The sequence below is a fragment of the Cricetulus griseus genome, assembly GCF_003668045.3.
Source record: "Cricetulus griseus strain 17A/GY chromosome 1 unlocalized genomic scaffold, alternate assembly CriGri-PICRH-1.0 chr1_0, whole genome shotgun sequence".
NCBI classification, from domain to species: Eukaryota; Metazoa; Chordata; class Mammalia; order Rodentia; family Cricetidae; genus Cricetulus; species Cricetulus griseus.
This window is the reverse complement of record NW_023276806.1, coordinates 236000851-236019488: the sequence shown is the minus strand read 5'-3', so window position 1 is coordinate 236019488 and position 18638 is coordinate 236000851. Positions and strand designations below refer to the sequence as shown.

Sequence of the window (18638 nt, the reverse complement as noted above, 5' to 3'; positions counted from 1 at the left end):
GAGGCCAAAAGAGGGTATTAGGTCCCCTGGAGCTGGAGTTACAGGCAGTTGTGAGAAACCAAATATGAGCTCTGGGAATTGAACTCAGGTCCTCTGCAAGAGCAGTGCTTAAACTTGACCACCGACCCATCTTTCCAGCCCTCACTTGAAGTTCAGATTAAAGTATAATGAATAATCTGGGTTTGTAACTTCTTCCCATTGAAAAGAAATACTAAGAGCAAGGGGTGCTGCATGGGTAGACCAGGTATCCTTCTACGCACAGAGCCCTGGGTTTAGTCCCCAGAGCCACAGGGACCTTGGCGTAATGACAGCCACCTGCCACCCCAGAATATCAAGACCCCTACCTTGAGTGCCCCACATGGAGTATTAACAACTTTATTGTTGTCTCTCCCTCTGAATTGTCAGTGACCATCATAAAAGAGTATTGAGAATCAAAATAAGATATACCCTGGCTAAACAATTCACTTACCATTACTTTCTTGTATATACTCCAAATTTTGCTCACTCTCAACTTTTATCTTCCAAAAAAAAAAATCATTAACTTCTGGTAACTAGTACCTGGCCAACTTCACTTTGAAGACGTGGTGTGGATATGACTGAACTGCGTTTTTTCCATCTTCAAGACAGGCTGTGTGTCTAATTAAAACTCTTAGAAGTGTAATACTTCCTTGCTGTGCCCAATTTGACTCAATGGCGTCATTAAGGAGAGTTGTGGAAGGCAAACAAGAGCTTATTATCTCTGGTATTGGGACCTTGCAGTTTATGGGTTTGTAACTTCTTCCTATTGAAAAGAAATACTAAGGGCAAGGTGTGCTGCATGGGTAGACCAGTTATCCTGCTACGCACAGAGCCCTGGGTTTAGTCCCCAGGGCCACAGGACCTTGGTGTGATGGCAGCCACCTGCCACCCCAGAACTTAGGAGTTAGAGGTAGGAGGAGCCAAAGTTCAAGACCAGAGACATCGATCATCTTTAGCTGCATGGAAACTCAACTACCAGCCTGGGCTACATGTACTCTTCTGTGAATTAATAAACAAATACTAAGGTATTTTTCTTTGCAGGCTATTTCTGCCTCATCCTGTCTCCAAAAATAAAATTTTAATTTAAAATACTTTTTTCAGGGTTTTTTTTTCCCTCTTTTTAGCACACAGTATAAGTTTTTCTCAATACCTTTTTTTTAAAACCAGTGTAGCCACATTTTCCATTTTCTTTTTTATTTATATTTTCATTTAAATTAGAAACAATCTTATATATCAATCCCAGTTCCCTCTCCCTCTCATACCCTCGTGTTCCCCCACTGACCCACATCCTATCCCTCTTCTGCTCCATAGAAATGGTGAGAGGCCTTCCTCAAAGTCTGTCACATCATTTGGGGCAGGGCCTAGGCCCTCCCCCGTGTGTCTAGGCTGAGAGAGTATCCCTCTATGGGGAATGGGCTCCCAATGTCCATTCATACTCTAGGGATAAATACTGATCCACTACCAGAGGCCCCATAGACTGCCCAGGTCTCCTAACTGACACCTATGTTCAAGGGGCCTGGTTCTGTTCTATGCTGATTTCTGAGCTGTCAGTCGAGGATCCATAAGCTGACCTTTTTCAGGTCAGCTGTTTCTGTGAGTTTCCCCAGTCTGGTCTTGACCCCTTTGCCTAATACTCCTCCCTCACACTCACTGCCTTTTAAAAGAATGCATGGAGGATCTAAGGACATGGCTCAGAAGCCTACATGAACAAGGCCATAGATTTGATTCCTGGCCCTTAGCTCAATCCACATCACCAAAAAACTGGGTCTTCCTCTTTGGAGCAGTAGGGGAAAAAAAGAATAAAAGAACACATAGAAAGCCTGTTTCACTTTTTGCTAATCATATTTCTACCACCCAGCAAACTGATAAGGAATTTAAAAAGTGCTTCTGAACTGACAATCCCAGACACATGTATTTAGGTTTCATGGTGGAAAAAATGTTTGGCTAAGACAATGCCTTTATTTATTTGTAAAGTGTTTACCAAACATGAGTGCCCAAGTTTGGCCCCTAGAACCTACATAAAAAGCTGTGTGTGGTAGCTGGCTAATAACTTTAACCTCAGTGTTTGGGAGGACAGACAGGCAGATCCTGGGGGGCGGGGGCTGGCCAGCCATCCTAGACTAATGCAGGAGCTCCAGGATGATAAGACTCTGTTTCAAGAAAAAGCGGAGTCTGAAAAGATGGCTCAGAGGTTAAGAGCTCTTGCTGTTCTCACAAAAGCCTTTGGTTCGATTCCTAGCACCTAGATTGGGCGGCTCATAACCATCTGTAACTCCAGCTCCAAGGGATCCAAAACCCTCTTCTAACCTCCAAAGGCATCCGTACATGTGCATATACCCACACTAACATGTAAACAATAAAACATAATTTTAGCTGGGCAGTGGTGGCACTCACCCAGCACTCAGGAGGCAGAGGCAGGCAGATCTCTGAGTTCAAAGACAGCCTGGTCTCAGAGTGAGTTCTAGGACAGTCAGGCTGCACAGAGAAACTCTGTCTGGGGGGGTGGGGAGAGAGAAAGAAAAACAAAAAACCCCAAACAAACAACAAAAAAATAACAACAAAAAAACCTCATAATTAAAAAAATAATCTTTTTAAAAAGAAAAGAGATAAAATTTGTCTCTGGCCTTCACATATATTTGCCCCCCACCACACACACACACTGCTGCAGATCCAAAAGCTCCTCTTAAAAATCGAAAGGTTAAGCATTGCATCTAGAAATCAAAAGGAAAAAGTTCTGTGACCAGAATTCTCAATTCTTGTAAAGGGAGCAAGAAGCAAAGACTAAACTCCTAAACTCCTAGCTCTCATGCATCGTCCTAGTAAAACAAGGATTAAAGGAGGTGGCAAAGTATCCGGGGTGAGGGTGAGGGTGAGGGAGACAGAAACTAAAAACAGCCAAGCTTCGTTTTCCTAAACACAATTTTCTAATGTCTCTGAGGAAGCAGCAGGGAAGTGCCTGAGTGACTGAGATGTCAAAGAAAGAACCTCACCAAAGAAATGCTGTGCTTGGAGGAAGGAGCCGCTTCGCTTCTCATTAATGTCTATCCGCCAGCAAATGGTGAGGGTCGGAAGCTCACACATTCTCTAAACAGGCTTTCTGTCAAAGTCGGGTTTTCTAAAGAAGGGAAACTCAAAGGAGTAGTGAATGACGACGCAGTCAGTCACTGAAATGCTTAAAATAAAACCATCTCGCTGGCGATTCATCTGGAGAATAAACGCCTCTGCATGAGAGAGGACTCAGAGAAGAGGTTCTTTGGCTGGGAGTGGCAGAAGGAGAGCTAATGACCTTGTTTCTCCACATCTCAGGCATCAGACCTCTGCCAGAAACCTGCCCTTGGGGTTCAGGGTTTCTGTCAGGGAAAAAAGCTATAGGGAGAAGGGAGCTGCAGCTTCTGGAGACATGCTGATTTTTTTTTTTCTTGACAGTGCTATATCTGCTATATCTGTTTGCTCTCGCTCCCATCCCCCACCCAAGAGCTGAGCTACTGACCAAGACCAATCACATTTTTCCTCTTTTCTAAATTCTCCTTTATTTCTCTCAACCCCAATCACCTTCCCAGAAGAAAGTGAAAGTATCATTCCTTTGGGGATGTGAAGAACTTAGAGGGTCTGTCAGCCACATGCCCACTTCTCTGGTCCTCCTTGTGTCATCTTTGTTAGTCCCTCGCCCTCATGCATGGTGAATGGTCTGCAGTTGGTATTTTTCTCCAAGCATCCAACACCCTCTCTAAATTTAACTCAATGCATGTTTATTGAGTATTAAAAGAAGTGAGGCATAATAGATGTCTGCTTGGTTGTAAAAAGCAGCTACTGTGATCTTTTACTCCCATGTGAGATTGGGCCAATACCCCATTCCTCTAAACATTTTCCCCAGGACCATGATAATGAGGAAGTATGATAATGAACATGAAATTGCTTTGTAACTAGCAAGCCAAAATGTAAACGAAAGCAGTTAATATTTAATGGAACATTATCCCTACCGCTGAAAAACGTAGCAAGGGGATCCTCAGATAGACTGTAGAATTTACTGTGCAAACTTTACACGGTTTGTGAAAGTGGAATGGTGTTCTTGATTGGGAACAAAGGGAGGACTTATTGGGAAGAGAGCTGATGAATGTGTTTCTACACTCCTCCTACACGAGTGAGCTAACAGCAAGGAAAAACAGAAAGTCAAGGCAGGAAACCAGGACAAATGATGATCCTTCAAAACAACAAAAGATGTGTAGACAAGATTTGCTGTTAAAACAGAATTTGTGTAGTCAGTGTTTAAAGGGTCTGTGTAAGAATAAATTATGCAATAACACTAAGATTCTTCTTGGAAAGCTCTTTGAAACAGAGAAAGTGGTTCTGAGATGGTGGCATGGCTTCTTGGGAAACAGCACTCGCTTCCAAGCCTGATGATCTGAGTTTGGTGCCTAGAACCTTGTGTGGCTAGTTTGATGCCAACTTGGCATAAGCTAGAGTCATCTCAACGGAGAAAATGCTCCCAGCTGTTTGGCCGGTAGGCAGCCCTCTAGGGCTCTTCCTTGGTTGATGATTGACATGGGAGGGCCCAGCTCACTATGGGCCCCTCTCCCCCAGGCTGGTGTTCCTGGGTGCCACAAGAAATCAGGCTGAGAAAAACCACAGGGAACAAGTTGGCAAGCAGCACTCCTCCAGGCCCTCTGCATCAGTGTTCCTACCCATAAATCCCTTTCCTCCCCAAGTTGTTTTTAGTCATGCTGTCTTATTGCAGCAATAGAAAAGTATTGAAGACAGACCAATAGACTAATAGGATTGAAAGAGAGGGCTAACTCCTTCAGGTTGTCTTTTTTCCTCCACACACATATACAAACAAGCACATGTGTGGTGATAGTTTTAAAAGAATTTGGTTCCTTTTTGAAGTTTCTACATTTGCTCATGAAGTTTTATCTAAAATAGGCTATGTGCTATCACAATTATAATAGCTAAGCTACTCACTCCTTGAAAATATCTCCATTCATCATATCAGAGTATGGTACCCAACTTGCTTTAAAATAAATAATTAAAAAAAAAACCCAAGAAAGCAGGCTTAAAAGGTGCTTACCTGGTGGAGTGTCTGCTTAGCATGCTTAGGGCCCTGTGTTTAGATCCCTAGACCTATATTGGGAGGTGGTGGCAGGAGGATTGGAATTCAAGATCATTGTCACCTACATAGGGACTTCCAGGCTAGTCTGAGCTACTTAAAATTCCCAACAAACAATATAACCAATTTCATTTTAAAAGGTAGTTTAAAAAGGCAATAGCAGTCCAGGCAATGGTAGCACACACCTTTAATCCCAGCACTCAGGAAGCAGAAGCAGATGGATCTCTGTGAGTTTGAAGCCAGCCTGGTCTATAGAGCTAGTTCCAGGACAGCTAGGACCGTTACACAGAGAAACCCAGTCTCAAAAAAACAAAAACTAAAAACAAAAACACAAAAGACTTCTGCTCTTTATATATTCATTTATATAGCCTAATTAAAATGTACAGAAAATGAAAGTTGAATTTATTACACAATCCAATCATGATACATCTTGCACAATGTTAAAATTATTTTGTATTAAATTATTGCCAATAGAATTATAGTTTGCAGGAGGAATGAGGATTTTAGAAGGAGATTGCTGTCATGGAATTTGGCAATAAAACAAAAGAGTGCAGAAGACATTGAGTTTTTACTGCTAATTTAGTTCTTTGGATTTGAACACTGTGCCAAGGGTGCCTCCTCTAACAAAGTATGGCCATAATGCCACAAGACTTCACTGATGAATGTGCCTCATGCTCCAAATGTGGAATGGGCTGTGTCTGTTCATGTTTCACTCCATTCTGCAACACATGAAACTCAGAAAAGCCTGCTATAAAATGAGGCTGTTTTCTCCGGTTTGTTCCTGACAAGGTATATTGCAGCCCTAACAGAATAATCAGGAGATGATTTCATCATCTTTTTTATATCTAATCAAACAAACAGAAACAAGGTAAACAACTAAACACAATGCCAGGCTTTAGACTGCTGTCCCAGAAATGGGTCTGTAGAGACAGGAATTCAGCTCTTCCGAAGCACATTGGCTGATGCTTGATGTCTGGTGTTGATGAATGGATAATGGGCATAATGCCTGCTCTCCTGTGCTACTCTGAACATTCCCTGTGACTTCACCTTGCAAATGGAAAGCAGAAACAAAGATCTGGGGAGAAGAGAGACTACAAAACAGGGGGAGATGTACAAAAATAATATGAGTACAACCCATACCCCCAAACATAGGGAAATGTATCTAACTGACATTTTTTTTATTTTCCTGGTCCTATCATTTTATCCTTGTTGCATCATGAGAAAAACAAAACCAGAGAATATGGGAAATATGTACCCCATTGGTGATTAAACAGAAATATAAAGTGTCCATATAAGAGCTCAAATTAATGTCCACTTTGAACCTTTGACAATTCCAAGCTTCTGCATCCATATGACCCCTGCTCTCTCTCCATTTGGAAGAAATGTAAAAGGACTACCCTCTCTCCCCCTCAGACTGACATTTTACCCTATTCTAAATGAATATAGCAACAATATTCACCAGAGTTTATCAGTAGATAAAGGGATCTGAGAAAGGGAGAGAGAGCATTTAAGGTAAGCTAGAAAGAATACAGACACAGGGGTTTCCCATCTAACTGATGGAAATGGCAAGTATAGGCTTGTTATATTGAGTCACTTGGGGGAGATACACATCTTAATGGCTTAGATTTTGGTAAAGCAAGGCAGGAGGGACCCATTGTGTGGTAGTTTTAGGACTCTTCAGTGCTAATGAAATGAGCTCTAATCCTTCCAAGAGGGCCCCAGGGTACCAGAATCTTGGGGAGATGAAGAAATGGTGAAAGCTGTGTTAAGTATGCTTATCCACTGTTTTCATATTATCCATTTGAAAGCAGGAGTCTGTGGTTTGAGAGCCTTGCAGGGTAGTGATATTGATTTCCAAAACTAATTAAGCAACAAGAAATGCATGAAGCTGAGAAAGGAGGCATGTCAAAGGCAAACATTGGGCTCTCGCACAGTAATAAAAATTCTCCAGATGTAACTGAAGTTACTGACTGACCTATAAACTTTCCTTCATCCTGCTCATGCTGCTGAATCACACAAATGGAAAATAAGCAAAAGGCTTGGCTGTCATTATCTTCCTAATGGTGACTGTTTTGACCCCATGTGAATAAGACACGATGCTTTTGAGCAACTGTGCTTAAGTCACTGCAAGAGGAAAGGACTCCACTACACCTTTAGAAAAGCTGAGTTTTGTTTGTGTTTCCAATTTCAATGTCACCACCAACTCTAATTGTGTACAAGTTTGACTTTGATTCTAATTAGCTATATAGACAAAGGTAAATGACTGAATGGTTTTAATTTATGTCTGTGGAGGTCCAAGGATAGCTTTCAGAAGTCATTTCTCTCCTTCCACCATATTGAAGCAGGAACTCTCCTGTTTCTTCTCCTATACTGTGGAACCCGTTTTAATTAGTGTTACTATTGCCGTGAAGAGAACCATGACCACAGCAACTCTTGCAAAGGATAACATTTAATTGGGGCTGGCTTATAGTTCAGAGGTTTAGTCCATTATCATCACAGCAGGGAGCATAGCAGCATATAGGCAATCACAGTGCTGGAGAGGTAGCTGAGATTTCTACATCCAGGTTGGCAAGCAGCAGCAAGAGAGAAAGACACTAGGCCTGACCTGAGCATTAGAAACCTCAAAGTCCATTGACACACTTCCTCCAACAAGGCAACAACCTTCTAATAGTGCCACTCCCTGGTGACCAAGCATTCAAATAATCTATGGGGACCATTCTTATCAAAACCACCATAGTACCACTAGCTGGTCCATATGCTTCTGGGCAATTCTTCAGTCTCCTCCTTCTTTCCCCACCAGGTCTACAGATGCACATTATCACAGTGGCTTTTTAGTTGGGTTCTGGGGACCAAACATGGCTCGTCAGGTTCATACATCTATTGCTTTCACTTGCTGAGCCATCTCCGGGCTCCAACTACTATAAATTTGGATTTTCATTCTTAGATTGTATAGAACTGTAATATCCTTTCCAAAATATGTGACTTTAAAATAGTAATAAAGTCAAAGAGAGTAACAATATTTAACAGCAAGAATTTAATCTGGAAAATAGGGAACAAGTTTTGTCTCATTTGCAGGGGTTGGCTAAAAGTATTCAGTTGTAGCATCAGACAGAACAAAGCAACACTACTACCTACCATTAAGAAATGTTAGATACTCTGCAAACTACTCATTCTGTAAGTTATTGATTGATTCATTAGTCAATTTATTAAGTAACTTGGAGATACTAGTTTATAATACTGATCCATGGCAAAGCTTCTGGTCACATAATCAAGTTCATAGCAGAACCAGTCAAATACTCTATAAACCTCATCAGATGGCTGAAATTCTCTCAATGAATTAGAAAACCATGGCCAGATATAACCTTTAGAGGAAAATTATTCTTTATCATAATATTACACTCTGTTACTATCACTTATAAAAGATAACTAAAAAATTTAAAGCAACTGAAGATGACACAGAAAATAAGAAAATATTATGTACCCTTGAAGTCTTCAGCCTTTATAAAATAAAAATATCCATTTATCTTCACTACAGGAAGAACACTAGGAATCACCAACCTTGGGAGTAGAAGACATGTCTCCCTTTATTCTAAATACCTCCCCCCCCAACCAGGCCCAGCTAGCTATGAATGAGCAGTGTTTCACAAGGAAGCAGTTCTGTACTCTTGTGGGTACTACCCAACAAGATAGTGACCAAGTCTCTTGGTCAGTAACTGGATGTTTGACAATTAATTTATTAGTGACCTGTAAAATCCAAATTGTCTGCACTTTGATTGAGTCAAAGGAACCTGAAATTTTTCCTAAAATAATTTCCACTGACTTGTACTCTGATCTAGCATGAGAAGAAAGTTATTCCTGAGAATTGGAAATAAACTTACTTGTGACTGCCAGACATTAGCCATGTGAAAAGCACCTATCTTGTGTTTGATATGACACATATTTGTATGACAACGTACTTGAGCCTGAGTGATTAGTAAAGACAAGAAGTTTCTCTAGCTCATAATTTTAGACTAAGGTCAAGTGTTGCACTGTTGTGTGATGTTATTCCTGTGGAGAAATTAACAAATATCTACTCAACCCAGGTAGGCAGCAGGCAAAAGATCAAAGCACATACACCACTGAAGTCCACTTTGGTGAACCAATGGGTTTTATTGGGGTTACTTACAGAAATATGGGTAAAAATAATCCAAAGACACCTGCATCCCCAAAGCCCATCCCAGCATGGGTGACAGCTCACAAAAGCTGGAAATGTGCATTGCACAACCTAACCTGTGTGTAAATTGACAGGTTGGAGGGTGTTCTTTCCAGGCATTTCAGCTGGCCACTGCTTCTCCCAGCTTGTCTCTAAGCACCTACCAGCAGACCTTCCAGTGTATTTATGCTTGAGGAGAAAGGGGTCTAATGAATCCAGTCAGTTTCAGGGATTTCCTGAAGCTATTAAGTAGTTTATTTCCTGAATTTAAAGAGATTCCCTCCAAAATGGGTGATTTCAATCTCAGAGGATATGGCTACATAAAACTTGGTCTCTGAGTCAGGCAGTGGTGTCACACACCTTTAATCCCAGCACTCAGGAGTTAGACATAAGTAGATCTCTGTGAGATTGAGACACCGTGGTCTACAGAGATAGCTCCAGGACATCCAAGACTACACAAAGAAATCCTGTCTTGAAAAAAAAAATAGCAACTTAGTCTCTAGGAAGGGCCTTCTACTTTGTCACGGCATACTAATGGCATCAAGTAATGAGATTACATATGAAAGATGGAGACAGAGAGGCCACATGAGGTAAGAGAAAACAAGACAATGGAGAAAGCACACTAATTCTGTAATCTAAACCTGTTCTCATAGGAGCTTAGCCATGCCTGTTAATGCAACCTACTCCGGGAAACCAGCATGAACCCATCACAAGAGCAGTTGCTATCTGCCCTGTTTGTTTTCTGTGGTTGGGATAAAACACTTACAAAACCAAGTTTGGTAGGAAAGGGTTATTTCATCTTATAGCTCTCAGTCCATCATGAAGAAAAAGCAAGAGAAGGATTCAAGACAGGCACCCACAGACAGAAACTGTAGAAGAAACCATGCAGAACATTGTTGATGCCTTTACTTCCCTTCCCTTGCTCAGCTGTCTTATTTATTTATTTATTTAATTTATTTATTTATTTTGGTTTTTTGAGACAGGGTTTCTCTGTGTATCTTTGGAGCCTATCCTGGCACTCGCTCTGGAGACCAGGCTGGCCTTGAACTCACAGAGATCTGCCTGCCTTTGCCTCCAGAGTGTTGGGATTAAAGCACCACCGCCCGGCCCAACTGTCTTATTTATAAAGCCCTGTCTGCCCAGGAATGGGGCTGCTTGCAGTAGACTTGGTCCACCTACTTGGGGCACCCCAGAAAATGCCCCACAGGTGAGTCAGATGGAGGCAGTTCCTCAGTTGAGAGTCCCACTTCCCAGGTAGCTATAGTTTGTGACAAGGTGACCAAAACCAACCAGCACAGCTTACTCCTTGATAACTTGACACACAAACACAATGCTGTTAAATAACCAAGTTAATAGCATAACATAATATAAAGCACAGCCCTACTTTTAAAAGTCCCATAGTATTTAAAAATCCAACATTTTAATAGTTTACTGTCTCTTGGAAATATCCAAAGTTTCTTAAATGAGGACTCCTATAAAACCCAAAATAAATGACATATTTTCTTATTTCAAAAGGGAAGAACCAAGGTACAACTAAAATCAGATCAAAGCAAAACCAAAAAAATCTAGTTGTTTCTTTTTTATTTAAATTAAAAACAATTTTACTTTACATACCAATTCCAGTGCCCTCTCCCTCCCATCTTCCCATGCTCCCCACAAGTCCCCTATGCCATCCCCCCATACACTTCCCAGGGAGGGTGAGGCCTCCCATGGGGGTTTACCAGAGTCTGCCACATCTTTTGCAGCAGGGCCTAGGTGTGCCCCATGTATCTAGGCTGAGAGAGTATCCCTCCATATGGAATGGGTTCCCAAAGTCCGTGCACTGGGGATAAATACTGAAGACCAAAAAATCTTAAGTGTAAATAATTCAGGGTTGGATGTCTAGAACTCATTTATGATCTTCTGTGCTCCAGATGGGCTTGGGTGACCCCAACTCTCCAGCTCTCCAATTCCACAGCACACACTGGTTGTCTTCCAAGCTCAGGGCTGCTCCCGTCCACATCAGCTGCTATCCTTAGAGGTCATCCTTTGGGCCCGACTTCTCTAATATAATGCGGTCGATGCTACAACTGAGGCTTCATCTTAAGTGACAGCCTCCTGACCTCTGTTTGGGGATGCTGACCCTGACAAAAGATACCAAGCCTCAACTTCTCTCTGGTGACCCATTCAAGCCAATTTCTCTAGCAACACTCAGCAGGCTTCTACTTTCTCACTGACTGGCTTCAAATTTCTCTTAAAAGAGATATATTTAACAGCTCATGGATATGTTTTTTAATCTGGCAGGGGATTGCCACTTGTACAAGTCACTGGAAAAAGAATACTATTATTCCAATTGCCAGTTCTAACCAATCCAATAGGTAAATAGTCGGAGATAATCCTTCTAGGCAGTTAAATTGTGCAGTGCAGCAGGATAAACACTCCCTGCTAGAGCAAAGGGCTCTGCTGGCTAACAAGACAGCTGCCAAAGTTACATTTAAACCTTACAGATAGGAATTTCAGGGTCACAGAAACCATCCTGGTACAAGTGATACCTGCTTCAAAAGAGAGATGGTTATTAAAGTAACCACTGAAGATACATTTAAAGCATTCGTCAATCAGTTTCAAGATAAGAAACATTGCCTGAAGTTAGGTACAACAGGCTAACTGAAAACTAGGATTTTACCCCTTAAAATAAGATTGATGACTACTCTTTTTGCCATCCTAGAGCCCTCATCCAGTGGCTGATAGAAGCAGAGACAGACATTCACAGATATGACAGCATTCAGATATCCAACTGAAATCTGAAATTTAGTTGAAGAGAGAGACGAATGAAGATCGAAGGGGTCGGTACCAGGTTGGAGAAACCCACAGAAACAGCTGGCCTGAACAAGGGGGAACACATCGACCCCAGACGCTGTCTGGGAGGCCAGTACCCTGAACTGATCCAGCCCCCTGAACATGGATGTCTATAAGGAGGCCTCTGCACTCCAGGGAGCCTCTGGTAGTGGATTAGTATTTTTTCCCTGGTGTAAGAAGGGACTTTGAGAGCCCATCCCAGGTGAAGGGTTACACTCTGGCCCTGGACACATGGGGAAGGGCCCAGGCCCAGCCCAGGAAGATTTGGTGGACTTTGCAGAGCCCCCTGTTGAGGGCCCTACCCTGCCTGGGGAGTGGTGGGTGGATGGGGTAGGGGGGTAGATCAGGGGTGGAGGAGGAGAGATGGGGTTAGGGGAGGGAGAGGGAGAAGGCACTGACATGTGAAACAAGCTTGTTCCCTAACTTGAACTAATAAAAAAAATAATAAAAAAGTAGGATTTTACTTTATCATTAGACACCAACAGCCTAGGGGAGGGAACTGCAAGAAACACAAATTCCACCCGACCTTGTGAGCAAAGCCTTGCAATTAACTTCCCATTGTAGCAAAAGTAAAATAAAGAGGGTTTTAAAGAAGGATAAATGGTCCAGGGAATGATGAAGTTTATTAGATTCTCTTCTCTCTCTCTCTCTCTCTCTCTCTCTCTCTCTCTCTCTCTCTCTCTCTCTCAAAAAGTTCAGTGCCTTAAAAAAAATCACAAAAAAATCCTTGTCAGAAACAGGGGGAAAAAATCTATGTGCTAATTATATTTCCATTTGGACTAAAACTGAAGAGAGCTGAGATGGCAGCACGGATGTGACTCGGGGCAGGGGGACTGACATGTGAATAGAAATGATTAAAAGATTCTAAACTGGCCGGCTCTGCTGTGTAACAACCAAGAGAGATGTGCTTGTCATTGGAAAATGTCCACAGAGTAAACAGCAGCCAGGGTCATTACTGAATTGAATAGAAGAAATAAATTGGGGTGAAATTAAGGCCAGAGAAATGTGAACTAAATATCCGTGATGAGAAGAGCAGCCAGACAGTGAGACATCTCCCCCGGGGTAATTATGAGACATCTTCTCAAGGGCTTTGAAAGGTCACATTTCACCATGTCCTCAATAAGCATTTTTCCTGTCCTGTGGATTAGAACTGCCTTTCTTCAAAGAACAGGAATATATATATATATATTCCTCTCTGAGAATGATGAGTCTTGGTGGGAATCAACACAGCAACTTTGTGTGAACGAAAATAAATAAATAAAAGGAACCATAAGAAAGAGAAGGTCATTGGCAAGCAGAGAAGGGATAGGAAACACACCCTGTCTAGAATCTTAAAGGAAGGAACCACAGACCTACCATCAGCAACAAAAGTACTTCTGTGTTGAAACTGACACAGTTGTCTGTCTAGCCATTCAGTCTGGCTTAGTTTCTCCAAGCAGTTCAAGCAGTAGCCTCATAATTGGTGACAATTTAACCTGGGTGCTTTCTCTCTCTCTCTCTCTCTCTCTCTCTCTCTCTCTCTCTCTCTCTCTCTCTCTCTCTCTCTCTCTCTCTCTCTCTCTCTCTCTCATTTTTAAAGACAGGATTTCTCTGAATAGTTCTGTCTATTCTAGAACTTGCTCTGTAGACCAGGCTGGTCTCAAACTCACAGAGATCCACCTGCTTCTGCCTTCCAAGTGCTGGAATTAAATGCCACCACTGCCAGGCAACATGTGTGTTCTTTATGTCCTTAAACAATGAAATAATTATCTAGAAATCTTTTGTGACACTCTCTATGTTTGACTAACTGCTGAGAGTACTAGTAGCTCAGAATGCAGGCTAGCATTAAACAGACCCAAGATTAAATTTCCACTCTAATATTTACTATGTGACTCTTACCCCATTAACATACCATTCAGTGGTCCAAATTATCAGCTAAAAGTTAGGTGGATATAGAGCATGAGCTGTCAGGTCCCTTGGTTGCAAAAATCACAACGGAAAATGTAAACATAAAAGATCAATGTGTTGGAAAGCTGTGTGAATTCATAAAATTAACTAGAATCAAGTGAGATGATGTGTAAGAGCAAAAGGAGGCGAATTATCAAGCCTTAGGCAGGGTGATGCCTCTAGGATGTACCTGCATGAATTGCTGTCATCACTATCACTGGGCCATCAACTAAACCCTGCTGCTACAGGACAGTGGATTCTGCCAGCATCTAAAGGATCTCTGCATCTCTTTTTCTCACACAAAATTCTGGTTCCCCACTGGGAGCACTTGCTTGGCCAAGCCTTGGTTACATGTGTGTGCCATAGCTGTCATGATAGAGAGTGAAGGTGTGTTTGCTCTTCATCTACCTTAACAGAAGGCAGGACTCAGCCTCAGTGGAGGTTCACACCACATGAGAATTCCTCTGGGTTAAAAACTGGCTAGTTCAGGCCCTCTGCATGTGGGTGACAGTTGTGTGACTCTGTCTGTTTGTGAGGTCCCTAGCAGTGGGACCAAGATTTATCCCTGGTTCATGAGCTGGCTTTATGGAGTCCATTCTCTATGGTGAGATGCCTTGCTCAGTCTTGATGCCGGCGGCATGCGAGGGTGGGGTGGGAGGTGGGAGGTGGGAGGTGTCTTGGTCCTGCCCCTCAACTTATCAACTTGATGTGCCAGGCTTTGTTGACTCCCCTTGGGAGGCTTACCCTTTCTGAGGAGTGTGTGGGAAGAGAGGAGGGAGGGGAACCGTGGATGGTGTGTAAAATGAATAAAAAATGTAAAATTAAAAAAAAAAAACTAGCTAGCTCAATTTCATCCCTGACCTACATTCTTCTCCTAACTAAACTTGCTGAAACCATTCCTTCCCAAACAAATGCAGATATTTCACACAGCCAAAAGGAAAAAGAAAAGAGAAAGAGAGAAAAGAAAAAACCATGAATCTCCTCCCTAAAGGAAGATAACCAGTTAGATGTGATTGGTTCTATTTTAGGTTTCAAAGAATTCAAGATTAGTCTAAGAACATAGAATTATTATCATCCTATAGAACTTTCTACATGTTATGTCTGATACAGAAAAATCTTCAGTATCTCTGTTAATAAAGCTAGCTGACTTCGAGAAGGGAACCTATGAAGATAAACAAATAGCTGAAAATGAACACATTGCCTTTCTTAACTCATTATAAAGGAGTCGTTGGTCAGATGGAATGCTGTGTGGAACCTGTGTATAAGGTCTCCAGTAAATTCATGATTACTAGAAATCTAGACATCAGCAAAACAATTAGCTGTCAACAACAACCCTTACTTTACTCTTTTTTTTCCCAAACTTCTGAGATTTCAGGTTCTGTTGCCAGGGTTTCGCCCATTGAACGCCTCATCACTCATCCAAGACCAGGTTCAGTGGAGATGTAAGCTCACTGCATTGCACCCCAGCTAGCACAAGATTCAGAGTACCAAGTCAGACTTCTACTATTTCCCCCCTCACTAAACTGTTCCTAGAGAATTCCCAGGAGGTCAGTCATACACAGATTTTGAGTTGCAAATGGGTTTTAGAAAATCATAAGCAACAAAATATGATGGATCATGGTCAGGATTCCAAGCTTTGGAGGTAGAATTGGAAAGATCAGAAGTTCAAGGCCAGCCTTGGTAAGCTTGTGTTACATAAGACCCTGTATTAAAAAAACAAAAAAACAAAAAAACAACCTTACGAGAAAGAAGTGAGGATAGACTTTGAAAATCAGTATGGTGACTCCTCAAGAAAATGGGAATCAGTCTACCACAAGATCCAGCAATTCCACTCCTAGGCATATACCCAAAAGAAGCACATTCATACAACAAGGACATCTGTTCAACGATGTTCATAGCAGCACTATTTGTAATAGCCAGAAACTGGAAGCAGCCTAGATGCCCCTCAACCGAAGAATGGATAGAGAAAATGTGGTACATTTACACAATGGAGTACTACTCAGCAGGAAAAAAAAAAAACAACAAAAAAAACACAATGGAATCTTGAAATTTTCAGGAAAATGGAAGGAACTAGAAGAAACCATTCTGAGCAAGGTAACCCAATCACAAAAAGACAAACATGATATGTACTCATTCATATGTAGATTTTAGACATAGAACAAAGGATTACCAGCCTACAATACATACTGCCAGAGAAACTAGTAAACAAGGAGGACCCTAAAAGAGACAAACATTGTCCCCTGGAGAAGGGGAAAGGGTCACAATCCCCTGAGCAAATTGAGAGCATGGGAAGAGGGGGGAGGGAGCTACAAGAATGAGAAGGGAAGAAGAGGAAGGATGCAGGGGTCATGAGGGAGCAGAAAGGTTGAGTCAGGTGAAGAATAGAAGAAAGGGTATGTGATAGGAAGGGTTTTAGTTGGGGGGTGGTAGGGGGGGAAGGGAGGGAGAAGGGAACTGGGATTGTCATGAAAATCAACCTTGTTTCTAATTCAAATTTAAAAAATGATAAAAAAAATAAAAAAGAAGTGAGGGTAGAAGGAAAGAAGTAGCCAAGTGAAATGCCTAGCCTAGAGTCTGACATAAAATAAAAACCTCATAGTGCGGGCCATTATTGGTGACAGAGTATGTTTTCTGATAAGAGACAATGTGTTTAAGGAAATGCAATTGTGCTGAGCAGTATGTCATCAAAGAGGAGGGATCCTCAAGTGAGGCAATGCCTCCATAAGATTCCAATGTAATTTTCTTTTAATTCTTTCTTTGATTTGTTTTATGTATGAGTCTTCTTTTCTGCCAGAAGAGGGCACCAGATCCCACTAGAGAAGGTTGTCAGCCACCATGTGGTGGCTGGGAATTGAACTCAGGACCTCTGAAAGAGGTACAGTGCTTTTAACCACTGAGACACCTCTCCAGTCCATGAAGCATTTTCTTAATTAGTGAGTGATGGGGGAGGTCCCAGCCCACTGTGGGTGGTGCCTGGACTGATGGTCCCGGGTTCTATAAGAAAGCAGGTTGAACAAGCCGTGAGGAGCAAGCCAGTAAGCAGCATCCTTCCATAGCCTCTGCATCAGCTCCAGCCTCCAGGTTCCTGCCCTGCATGAGCTCCTGCCCTGGCTGCTTTTGAAGATGAGCTATTCAATGGAATTGTGAGTGAAATAAGCCCTCTCCTCCCCAAGTTGCTTTGTCATGGTGTTTCATCACAGCAATTGTAACCCTAACTAAAACAGCAACCAAATATAGGTCTTTGGCATAAGAAATAAATAAGCATGCGGTTGATACATCTTACCTGCCCACCATTTTATACTTTGATATCAGTTTATCTGTTTTTGTATTGCATACACCATGTTTTAGTTTGCTTCTCCTAAAACCCAAATACTTGTTCTTTAATGCCATCCCACAGATCACACAAGCTTTCTTCCTTCTTCCTTCTTTCCCCCTCTAGTATTTTGAACTAGCTGGTTTCAGTGTAAAGAAACTCTTCCTTCTCCTCAATCAAGTCTGTTTATCTCTTTAATCTTCAGTTTCACTCGTTTTATTTTTCACATCAAGAATTTCTGTAAATATATCAATATTTTATATTTAAAATGAACATTTAAATTTCTCAGTCTGATCTTGCATTCCTAACTTTACTGAATCATTTCTTTGTATAAATGCTGCGAAAGGTACAAAAATCAACCGCGGATGTAACATTATATGTATAGTATATATTTTATATGTATTATGAGCACAATGTTTTTTAATATGGATAAAATTTGTTGACAATTATCACAGTGTTGAATTATACTTGATTAACAATACTTTATTTGGGGGAAATGATAAGTATTAGTGAATAAATGGTAGACTTCTTTCTCCATATGCTGTATTCAGGTTCATTTCCTGTCATTTTTGCTATTGATAAAGCATTTTACAGGGATACTTGTGATTCTTAAAATTGGAGGTGCTATGGGTAGATGAGGGGGGAATGAGAGGATAGGAGAGAAAGGGAACTGGAATCGGTATGTAAAATAAGATTGTTTTTAATTTAAATAAAAATTAATTTTAAAATTAAAAAAAAAGATTTCCTAAGATTTTCCCTAAGACAGTAATTATCAGGTAGTTCATATGTTTCCACTTATTTGTGGTTGGCATTTCATTTCTTCATTTAACTATATCTCATTTCCCTGATCGTTCCAGATCCTGTTGTTATACAACTGCTCATTTACAGAAGAGGTGTCTTATCCCTTCCATGGAGAAACTGTAGACTGACTGGCTTTCCTAGGAAAACCATCTCCCAGTGGACTGATCCAGAGGTCCTGGGCATGCTGTCTGGTAGATTGGCTTTCAGCTGCAGTTGTCATGTATCTTGGCCTGTCTGGGTCAGCAGGTAGACAGCCCTGCCACGCATCCACACAGTCCAGCTTAGATTCTGGGTCTAGAGCCTATACTTGAAAATGTTGCACAGCCTGAATGAAGTCTTGAGTCCACAGAGGTTGGCCTGGTTCTGAAAGAGGCCTGAGGCTCAGATCCAGGGTTAGTCTAGGGTTCTTAGGACTTGCATAGAACCTTAGTCTGCAGGTACAAATCTGG

The 18638-nt window shown here is 41.6% G+C and overlaps 1 long non-coding RNA gene across 2 annotated transcripts in view; it reads right to left on the bottom strand.

The window, feature by feature from the left end:
- The window catches only part of LOC118239549, a 54092-nt gene extending 48796 nt beyond the window's left edge, over positions 1-5296 (bottom strand). The window contains exon 1 of one of the 2 annotated variants that reach the window (XR_004771967.1): positions 3009-5296. This is a non-coding gene — a long non-coding RNA (uncharacterized LOC118239549). The remainder of the gene's footprint in view (positions 1-3008) is intronic. The other variant, XR_004771966.1, reaches the window with a different exon arrangement.
- Between the last annotated feature and the right edge of the window lie 13342 nt (positions 5297-18638).